The sequence below is a fragment of the Astyanax mexicanus genome, chromosome 22 (assembly GCF_023375975.1).
Source record: "Astyanax mexicanus isolate ESR-SI-001 chromosome 22, AstMex3_surface, whole genome shotgun sequence".
In the NCBI taxonomy this organism is placed as follows: domain Eukaryota; kingdom Metazoa; phylum Chordata; class Actinopteri; order Characiformes; family Acestrorhamphidae; genus Astyanax; species Astyanax mexicanus.
In genome coordinates this window covers 35,193,923-35,204,578 of record NC_064429.1, presented here as the reverse complement: position 1 = coordinate 35,204,578, position 10,656 = coordinate 35,193,923, and the positions used below count along the sequence as shown (strand labels likewise).

Below are 10,656 nucleotides of genomic sequence, written 5' to 3'. Positions count from 1 at the left end.
TGGAGTCGTGAGGTGGTTTAGGAGGAGCTGCAGACAGAGCTGAGCTGTTCATTAAAGCGAAACATCTGGCTGAGGCCGAGGCGTGCAGGCAAACACAGCTGGGCTGCTTTGAATCTCAGTACAGCTCATTAATGAGCACAGCTCTTAACGAGCAATCAGACTGAACCAATTAAATACAGATAGACTATATGGACACAAGTATTGGGACACCTGCTTATTCATTGTTTCTTCTGAAATCATGGGCATTGAAAAGAGTTTATCCTGCATCTGTTGGAGTAACTGTCTTTACTGTCCATATAATATTTCTAATAGATTTTTATGGATCATTGCTGTGATGATTCGATTGCACACAGGGACAAGTGTGTTGTCACTTCCAGCTCCTAAAGGTATTGGTTGGAGCTCCATCATTCAGTCATTGATCAGTCTGGAAAAGGTTATAAAGTCATTTCTAAAGCTTTGGGGCGCCAGAGAACCACAGTGTTTCACTATTATTCACTAATGGAGAAAACAACATGGAACACTGGTGAACCTTCCCAGGAGTGACCGGCCGACCAACCAAAATTACTCCAAAAGGGCATGGACAACTCATCCAGGAAGTCACAAAAGAACCCAGAACAACATTTAAAGAACTGCAGATCTTACTTGCCTATTAGTTTATGACCTTAAGCTCAAGCATACTTGTGTTACTTTCAGTTACTTTTTTACACAGCGGCAGATTGGTTTTGGATATATTTTGTTTTCCCGTAATAAATTAAATTATAATTTAAAAATCGTATTTTTTATATTTACTTAGGTCATCTTTTGCCCTTTCTGGACAGGATTAGTTTCTCAGGGGGTTCTGGGGTAATTTTCTCTTTTATGGCGGTTTTTATCCTCTGTGATTTTATTTCCGTCTGGAACAACCATGTTCGTGTTTTATCAAACGTTCTTTGAGAAAATTAACTGAACTCTTTTCGTGGTCCTCCAGTAATTTTAGTCCCGTCTGGACGCACATCTCTGAGTTTCGTCTTCTTGCGTTTAATAAAATAACTATTTGTCCACTGCCGCGCACAGTAATAACACTGGGTACGCGTTTCCATGGAGATCCATGTTAAAAACACAACAGCGAGTGAAAATGGAGGAGCTACTGAATGCCTCAATGTCATGTGACCGAGAAAAACAGCCTAAAAACTCACTGCTCCTACTGTTTTTTCAATTGCCGTCCAGATGCAGAAGTTTTATCACTGAGTAGAAGTGTTGAATATTTTTCACAGACATCCCCCTGAGAAACTAATGAAAGCAAAAACACATGAAATCGAATAGGATAGAATAGGACTATCTGTTCCATATCTACCAATATATAATATATATATATATATATAATATATATATATATATATATATACATATATATATATATATATATATGTATATATATATATATATATATCACAGTAGTTCACCCTGCTGCTGCCTCTTCTGTGATCCACTGGATGGCAGTAGTGACACATTACAGACCCTCAAGATTCCCCTTCAGCAGAGTCTTCATTCACCTTCACACACACAGAGATGAAGATGCACCTGAGCTGCATTCATTAAACTGCAGGTTAATTACAGCAGGAGCTTCACTATCTCCCTCAGCACAGCACAGATTCAGCAGACTGACCAATCAGCAGCTCCCGAGAAAATGCAATATATTTATAAACACAAAACAGACGGTCTGGTCTCATGGTGTTTGGTGGAATTTAGTGCTAAGCCAGATTTATCACCTTTAGGCTGCGTTCACATTACCCATTAGCCATGTTGCTCAAATCCGATTTTTTGCTAAGATCAAATTTGGGTTCACGTTCACAAATGTAACTGACCTGTATCTATTTTCCGCTACCAGTCGTCTCTCAAATATGATTTATTTTGTTGCTGGTGAACGTGTGAACGTCACAAATCAGATTTGAGTCACTTTGGCTACGTTCACATTAGAAGTCACATTGCTTGCATTTCTTGCTTAGATCAGATTTGACTATCTTGATGGGTCACATTTCCCTTTATAAAGCTACCAGTCATCTCCCAAATATGAGTTTTTTTGTTGTTGGTGAAAAAGGAGACATTTATTCATGTATCAATGTGCGCATCTCAGGCGTTTCAGGGACAGATTTGTTCAAATTACCAGGCTGAAGTGACTCAAATCTGACTTTTTGCTTAATGTGGCTCAGGTCTGATTTTTCCATGGCTATGTGAACGTGCCAAATCAGATTTTTTCAAATAAGATTTTAGTCACTTAGACCACGTTCACATTAGAAGCCACATTGCTCAAATCCGATTCACATTCATAAATGTGACATGTATTCATTTCCCTTTATAAAGCTACGAGTCATCTCTTAAATATGATGAAAATTTCTTGCATTAGAGAAAGAAGGAGACGTGTAATGAAATGAAGACCAATTTATCCAATTCAATTTGGGTTAAAAAAGAAATAATGAATCTGAAACTTTTAACTCCTTTTAAACGCCTTTTACAGAGGCTGTTGAAGCATTCGCTCTTTTATTTAGCGATAAAGCACAGCGTTGCTTACTGTAGAGTTTAGAAACTAGTTTTTAGTGCTAATTATTTTGTATCAGTTGCAGTTACACAGTCGTAACTACAGGTGGCGCAGCAGCACCGCACCCCCAAGCAAGCGCATGAGGAAAGATATTTTTGAAATTTCTATATTTTATCTGGACTGAAAAGCGGCGGATCCACCCGCTCAATATCTCTGTATCTCTGGCCTGGGCATCTCTCCTGTGGGAGTAAACCCTTTTCCAGGCCTGTGACTCCACACCTCCATCACTGTGTGTGTGTGTGTGTATGTGAATTAAACAGGACTAGTTCTTCCGGGGGAAATATTGACTGTGATTGCTCCTGCCACGTCTCTCCCCCCGGACTAAAACCTCCGTAAATATGACACCAGCGTACGGATCTGCTGAATTCCCTAACATTCATCCATATACATGCCTTTATTAATCTGTTTTACTCTGTTTCTGAAGCTGGAGTCCCAGCGGCTCCAATAAGTGCTGGATTGGTGATAAATCTGGGGACCGGAAAGGAAAAGGAAGTGCTGCAATATGGTGGAGACATTCCTGGGTTTAGCATTATCCTGCCGAAAAATACTGGAATCAGTTGTAAGGATGTCCTGCAGAGTAGGGCTGCATGATATATCCTTTAAGCATCGTCATTGCAATGTGCACATGCTTGATAGTCACATTGCAGGACGAGCAATATCACTTAATTAAATAAAACACGTCATGTTGGAATGTTTTAATTCTTGACACAAGTAGATTCACAGCAGATACACAGCGCTGTCTCTGTGTCTGTGTGGGTGACAGGCTGCTGCTGCCTTACCCTGCGTTCACACTGGAAAGCGACAAAGCGACAGGCAACCATTCATTTCCTATGGCAGGGCGCGATTTGTCGCCGCGACAAAGCGACAGATCGACAAGCGACACGGAGCTGAATTTTTCTCAACTTTATGCAAATGAATAATGATGCGGTGAAGCGACATTCTAACCTGATTGGCTTCTAGCTTTTCTGTGGACCAATCACAAACAAGGCGGTCCGAGGTCCTCAAGTCCTTATAGGTGTAGAATAATAAGGCCAAGCGATTCCTTTTTTGTGCCCTTTTTCTTGTTGGAGGCTGGACCATTATAAACATGGGCGTTGAGCTTGACACAAGCGACTCGTCGCATTTCAGTGTGAACGCAGGGTTGGAAGCGCAAGAGGGGGTGCGGGTGGGTGGTTCAGGAATAAATACGAAGTAACTGCATGTCCTCCATCCACATGGTTGGGCATGTGCTTGTAAACGCACATGTGGAAAGCTGTGCACCTCAGTCCAGCACAAATATTTCCAGTTACAGCTGAATTCACACTTTTAATCCCAGAAAAAAACTATTATTTACCTTTTAAAAAGCCATTTAAATGCCTGATTAAAGAAAACAGAAAACAGATGGATGGATTATCCAGTTGTGTTTGGACTGTTTATCGGGACAGTCTAGTCCCAAGTGGAAATAAAAAGGATGCCAAAAGAGAGTTTCACATAATATGTCCCCTTTAAGACAAAATATTATTGCATTTTATCAGTGCTACAGACCATTCCCCCACAATTTCCATCTAAAGCCAGTAAGCTCGACTCACTCCGTCTTTATACTGCTCAGTAAAATAGGAAAAGCAAACCTTGTAACACGTGTCTCCATGCTGACTTTAGCACGAAGACGCTGTATCCTCATTGTGCTGTAGATCACAGTGGAGAGGCCAATATACCTGTCAAGTGGTGGGAGGAGAGAGACAGGAACCAAGTGCTCAGCAGATCAGTGAGCCGGGGAAGGATTTATACGCTGCACTGTCTGCATAAATACACATTAAAGTGATAGTTCTGGAGGAAACGTCGCATTTAACCAGTTTTCCTCCAATCTACAGCAAACGTTCACCAGCCGAGACAGGACTGGTGTCTGACTTTGTCTTGATTATTTTGTTAGATTTGTAGAGGCTAATGTAGCTAACATGTAAAAGAAATGCTAATACCCTGTTAGAGCTAATTAGAGCTACGAGGCTAATAAGAAAATATACAAACCAACAATTAGCACAGGGGCTACAAAGAGTAGTGTAGCTAAAAGGTGTGAGCTTATACTAGGTCTCTGAGGCTAGTTTAGCTTACAGGTTATTGAAGGATACTGTATATCCCACTCAAAGGGGGCCCAAAAGCTTAAACATCAACAGCCTCGTAACACCACAGCAACCACCTGCAGTTTTTTAGTCTGCAGTTTACCATAGAAAACCCCTGGAAGATGTTTACTCTGCACTATCTACAATCTCGTAACACCACATCAACCACCTGGGAGTTGCTAAGCTCACATTGTCTCTTTTTTACAGCATTAACTGCTCTACATATGCAGCATAATGATATTAATTACAGCAAATAAAGTGTTACTGTCAGTGTTAACCACCGCTCTATTCTCCCGGTATTGAACCGCCAGGCTTTTCTTCTCAGCCGAGATGAAGAACCTTCAATTGATCGGCCGCCGCCTGACTTTCATTAGTCCATCAGTGATAAAGCAGCGCTGATTTTTACTGCAGAAATCATCTCTGCTGTACAGATAAGCCCCTCGGCACACAAAAGACCCATCAGGGCCCTCGTTCACTCCACCGGACGCCTCGCACAACAGCCCATCAATCTCAGTCCCGTCTTTTCTGTGATTTCCAATAGAGACACTCAGTGCAGCCATTCACTTTGAGAAGGACGTTTAAGTTCAAAGCGAGCGAGCGTCCTTTACCCAACACAAACAGCCATCTCTTTCCAGCCTCCATTCATCAAAGTGTCAGCGGCTGCTTGCTGGAAATAAAGGGGAAAAAAACATGTGTTATTTGTCCGATTAAATGAAGGACAAGCCGCGGCAGTGCCGGAAAACGCAAGCAGTGCTTTGGTTAAAAAGCTACTAAAGGGCAGCGTTTGTAAAGCTACGTGATCCCCGGCATGAGCCTGTCCTGGAAGCTGACCTAAACCTTCTGTATTTAAACATTTATTATTTATCAGAGGAGCTCTATGCAATTTTTACATAGACACTAACATTTTTGCATAGATGCCTAAAACTTAGCAACGCCAGCCAACCTGCTGGTATATCACATAACCTTCCTAGCAACGTCATAGCAACCACCTGGAAGTTGCTCATTCTCCTGTCAACACCCAAGCAACTTTTTGGAATACCATATACTATAAACTGCTTTGCAACATCATAGCAACACCTGGCAGTTTCTTACACTGCAGTTTCTATCAATCTTTTGGAATGCCATACCAACAGCCTAGCAACACCACAGCAACCACCTGGGAGTTGCTCATTCTCCTGGAATGGAATAGCAACCGACCAGCAATGCTAAAACATCCCCCTTGTTTCATGTTATGATATCTATCCTAGCTTGGATCTTCCAGAAATTGGTTCATTGATCAGCTATACCATTAGACATTTCACCACTGCCGGGTGAAGTAAATAACATTCGTGATCTGGTTCCAGTGGCTCCTGTCAGGGGATCAATATATTAGGCAGCGAGTGAACAGTCAGTTATCTTCCACAAACAATCTGTGACATTCTAGACAATGATTGGGTCAGAACATCTCCAGGAAATCAGGCAGGTCTTGGTTTGGTGTTCCAGGTATACAGAGGTCAGTAACTACCAAAAGTGCCTCAAGGAAGGACAACCGATATGACAACTTGCGACAACAGGGTCATGGGTTTAAGTCTCTATTGATGCTCATGGAGACTTAAGGGATCTGCTGTAACATCAGTCTTGGTACCAAATACCAGAGGAAACCTGCAGAGGTCTTGTGGAGTCAAAGCTGTATTGGTGACATTAGGGCACATTTTTTAAATGTTATTTATGATGGCTGATGGGTGCATGTATTGTGCAGATCAGCACTGACCACAAGATTTCATTGGCTCCATCTTTTGAGCATCGAAGATGGAAAACAGCGAGGCTCATTACGAGATGCTGGCTCTGTCTGAGAAAAATCATTCCTGGGTTTGACACAACGCCATAAATTACATACGGGGTGTTTCCTGTCAACCGGCTTTCCTCCCGCTAGGCTCGGCTATCTGCGGGGAAACGCGGCGCTCCATCGAGCGAGCAGCCATATTGATTAGCACTCGTGTTTCTTCGGAATCAATCTCCATTGCCCAGCGGCCATTTTCTCCATTATGTTTCATTTCAAGGGGAGACTGATGAATCTCGCGACTCGGGAGAAGGGCGGCGAGGCCGCCGAGGGCAGGGAGGCGCTTCCGTCCAAATAAAAACAGCCAGTCCGTCCCCAAAGCCACCGCTGCTAACGCCGAGCCACACATCACTGTCAGAGCGAGCGCTCTCTCGGGAACGCCAAAGACAACAGCTTCTGTAACTGATTAAAGAGGTGGCAGGGTGGGTTTACTGCTGCTGGCAAGGGTCCTTTTCTCTGCCGTTTTGTTCCTTTTGGAACGAAATCTGATAAAAAACTGTTAGCACTAGTGGTAGCACTGGATTTAATGGTAACTGACGTTCAATAGCAATGTAATTTATCACGTAACAGTGTTATTATGTCTTTAATTACAACCCCAAATCAGAAATCCTGTATTTCCTACATTGAATTTTGTTGCTGAGAATCTAGACCCGGTAGATCTAGGTCAAGTGCTGCATTTGGCAATACCCCGGTTGCCAAGTATAATGTGGGATTCAGCCACATGTGCAAACAATCTCCCTGGTGCCAAATTTAATAAGGGATTTCGCATAAGCCACATGTGCCAACATCCTGGTTGCAAAGTATAATATGGTAATTGTCCCAAACCACTTTTGCCAACATTCTGTTTAAATAATAATTTAATATGGTTGCTAAGTGTAATATGAAAACTGGCCTGTGCCACTTTTTCCAACACTGAAATTCACCCCAATTCTCAGCCAATGCTACCATACATCAGCTGGGCTCTGGTCGATTCTTCATACCATCTGTATTATTTCAGCAGACAGTATGAACCCAAGATATTTCATATTTTATTTTCATTATCTGCTAAACTTTACATTTAATTAATGAATTCACATGCATTTCTACATTTTAGCCCGGCAACATTTTAGCCCCACACTTTCCAAAACAAAGTTGAGAGAGAGGGCAATTTATGGCTAGTATTGATGTAAAAACCTAAATAAAAGTGTGCTTTAAAATATATTGGGCTTGTATTGCCAGCAATCAAACAAAATTCAAGTTTTCTGATTTGAGTTTGTACATTTTAGGACATACTTTTGGGTAGAGCATGATTAGCATGGACTGGGAGCCATTTCTAGTCGTTAATGCAGTGTATACCTTTCCAGTTTGGCCAGTCTCAAACCATAAATCTCAAATTAAAAGTATTCAGTATGTCTTAAGTGAGCGGCTAATGGGTTTAGCATTAGCATAATTGGTTGTGGCAGATGCACTAGCCACTAGTCCAAGAGTGTTAGTCTGCTCAGTAGCCTATCTATCAGCAGTGTTATCGCAGATGGTCAGCTCTCTCCTGGAGCTCCTCGGTGGCTTTTGGCCAGGGGAAAATTAATATTGACTTTCCATTGACATTGGACTGCTGGAGTGGGGCTTTACTATTACACTGAAAAGCGTCGTTCATTTCCCGGCGCAGACTGCCCTGGGGTTGGAGGACCGGCCTTTTGGAGCGAGCAGTGAAGCGGTGATTGAACATGATCATGAAACCTGTCCTCGGAGAGCTGTGAAATTCCGCAGCTTGTCCAGATCTGGCTTGGAAACGAGGCCTTCGTAGATGAAGTGTGGTTCAATTTAAACCATTACAAATCCAATACTGCAATGCCTGCATATAACTGAGAAAAATACTACTCATATGTTGCTGCAGACTTTTAGGGCCCTATTGTACAACCTGTGCAAGGAGCGTCACAATGCTTGTTGCTATCTTACACCCTGTTAACAGTCTATTTTCATGTCTTGTACCCACGTCATTAAATTAGCATCGGAGTTAAGGAATAAATCAACATTGATGGGCATGGAGGTCTGGAAGTGAAGTGTATTTAGGTAAACACAGTATGAAATACAGGTGTGCCACTGACTGATTAAAACCCTGACAGCAGTCAACAGTCAGCCGTCCAATCCTATCTTACCCATACAAGAGCGCTGTGAGCATTGCACAAGAGAGCGCAAATCCAACTTTTAACTCAACAATAAACAGAATAAAGAATAAAATAACATTGCTGTTCCCTTAAATGAGCTGCTGGCATACCTTGACATCGTGAATATAAGTATCAGAGTCAGTATCCTCTGCTGAGATGCACAAAAGCGTTGTGCTCTTAAGATACGAAAGTTAGATTGCACCTGCCCCTTAAAGGGAATGATAACTGAAACACTGATTGGTTTATTTGACGTTACGTCCTAAACACACCCATGATTAATTAAGGTCTGATTAGTACATGCCTTTTGCGCGTTTCGAGTTGCGCAATATGTACTTTTCCCGTCGTTATGATAGCAAAGATACACTGACACCCCCTAAATCAAGCTTCACAATCCACAATTGACCAGTGTGCTAAAGATCGCTAAAATAGGGCCCTCAGTCTACTTTTGGGTAGGTTACCTCCTGGTGAGAGATGGTTGATGCACTTAATGGCAAGATTTTACCCAGTTACCAAACTTTAAGAAGAAAAATGGTCCTTCTTACAAATTACCCACCATCTAGGCTGTCTATCGCATTTACTGGCGATGGTGTCATACACAAGAAACCTAAAATTCTGCTATATATCCATCCTACAGACTGGAGCCATATTACTTTAGCAGCAAATCCAGGTTCTGTTTGGGATCTGAGGACAGTCTGGTTTATGTATGGAGGCCTTGTGCTTGTGGGTACTTCAATCCTGCCTTTGAGGTGGACTAAAGAGTTCACACTGTAAACTGCAGGCGTGATTGATGATCAACTGGAATATTTTAGCAGGATAATGCTCACCCACACACAGCAAAGAATGTCTGTTTCCCGGGAACATCTCCACCAGATTGTAGTGGATAACAATCTGTACTCTGTTATTCACTCTACAATCACACTAACAATCCAACAAAACATTCTGAAAATTATCGCTCTCTTCTTTTCTCAGGAGTGCTGTTCATTCTTCCCCTCTCATAAAACACAGCATCATTTCCAGTCATTTCCTCTTCAGCAGAACATTCTTCATCAATTTCTATGGCCTCTATCCTTGATGGTAAATGCATCAATTTTATGTCCATTATGAAATACCACACTTGTCATCGCAGGCTGAAAGGAAATAAACTAGCATGACCTGATCATTTATTTTTCACTACTGGTTGGTTGGAGAGCAGATGAAGGTGAGGTGGTGGGGGTTGGTGTGGCTGATGATGTGGTTTACTGGTGGACTGCTGTGTTGTTCAAGTGGTTAATTTGTTCTGTGGTGAGTTGGTAGGTTCATGTATTTGTGGAATGGCAGGGGTGGTATGGTATTGGGTGGGTTGGTGTGGTGTTTGTTTTTTGGGCTGTGGTGGTAGGTTGGTAGGTTGGGTTGGCTGTTTTTTGAGTTGATGGATTGGTGCCTGGAGTTTTTAAGTCAGTTTGGTGGCGGGTTGGTGGGGTTTTGATTTGGTGTGGTGGGGGTTCATGGGCAGGTGTGCTAATAGGTTTGTATTTGGTGGTTTAGATGGCCTATGACGTTTTGATTTGGTGTGGTGCTGGGTTGGTTGTTTCAGGTGAGTGGGCTGGTGTTGCAGTGGGTTTTTGCATAGGTATTGTTTGGTTGGTTGTTTTTTAGGGTTAGTGAGATGGTGTGGTGGTAGATTGGTACTGTGGTGGTTCAGAAGGCCTATGTGGTAGTCTGATGTTGGGATTGGTGAGTTCTTGATTGGGTGTGGTGTTGGGTTGGCTGTTTTTAAAGATTAATGGGATGATGTGGTGGTGGGGTTTTGGAAAGGTTTTGCATTGGGTTGGTTGTTTCAGGTGAATGGTCTGTTGGGGAATAGGTTTTTCAGTTGGTGTGGTCTTGGTATGGTGAGTTTCGATTTGGTGTGGTATTGGGTTGAATGTTTTTAAGGGTTAATAGGCTGATGTGATGGTGGGTTCAATGAGTTTTTGAGTGGATGTGGTATTGGGTTGTCTGATTTGAGGGTTAATGGGTGGTGGTGGGCTTTTGTTTAGTTGT

At 42.3% G+C, this 10,656-nt stretch overlaps 1 protein-coding gene across 1 annotated transcript in view; it reads right to left on the bottom strand.

Moving 5' to 3' along the window:
- Positions 1 to 10,656, bottom strand: part of galnt9 (polypeptide N-acetylgalactosaminyltransferase 9) — a 334,018-nt gene that overhangs the window by 217,172 nt on the left and 106,190 nt on the right. The window lies entirely within an intron of this gene.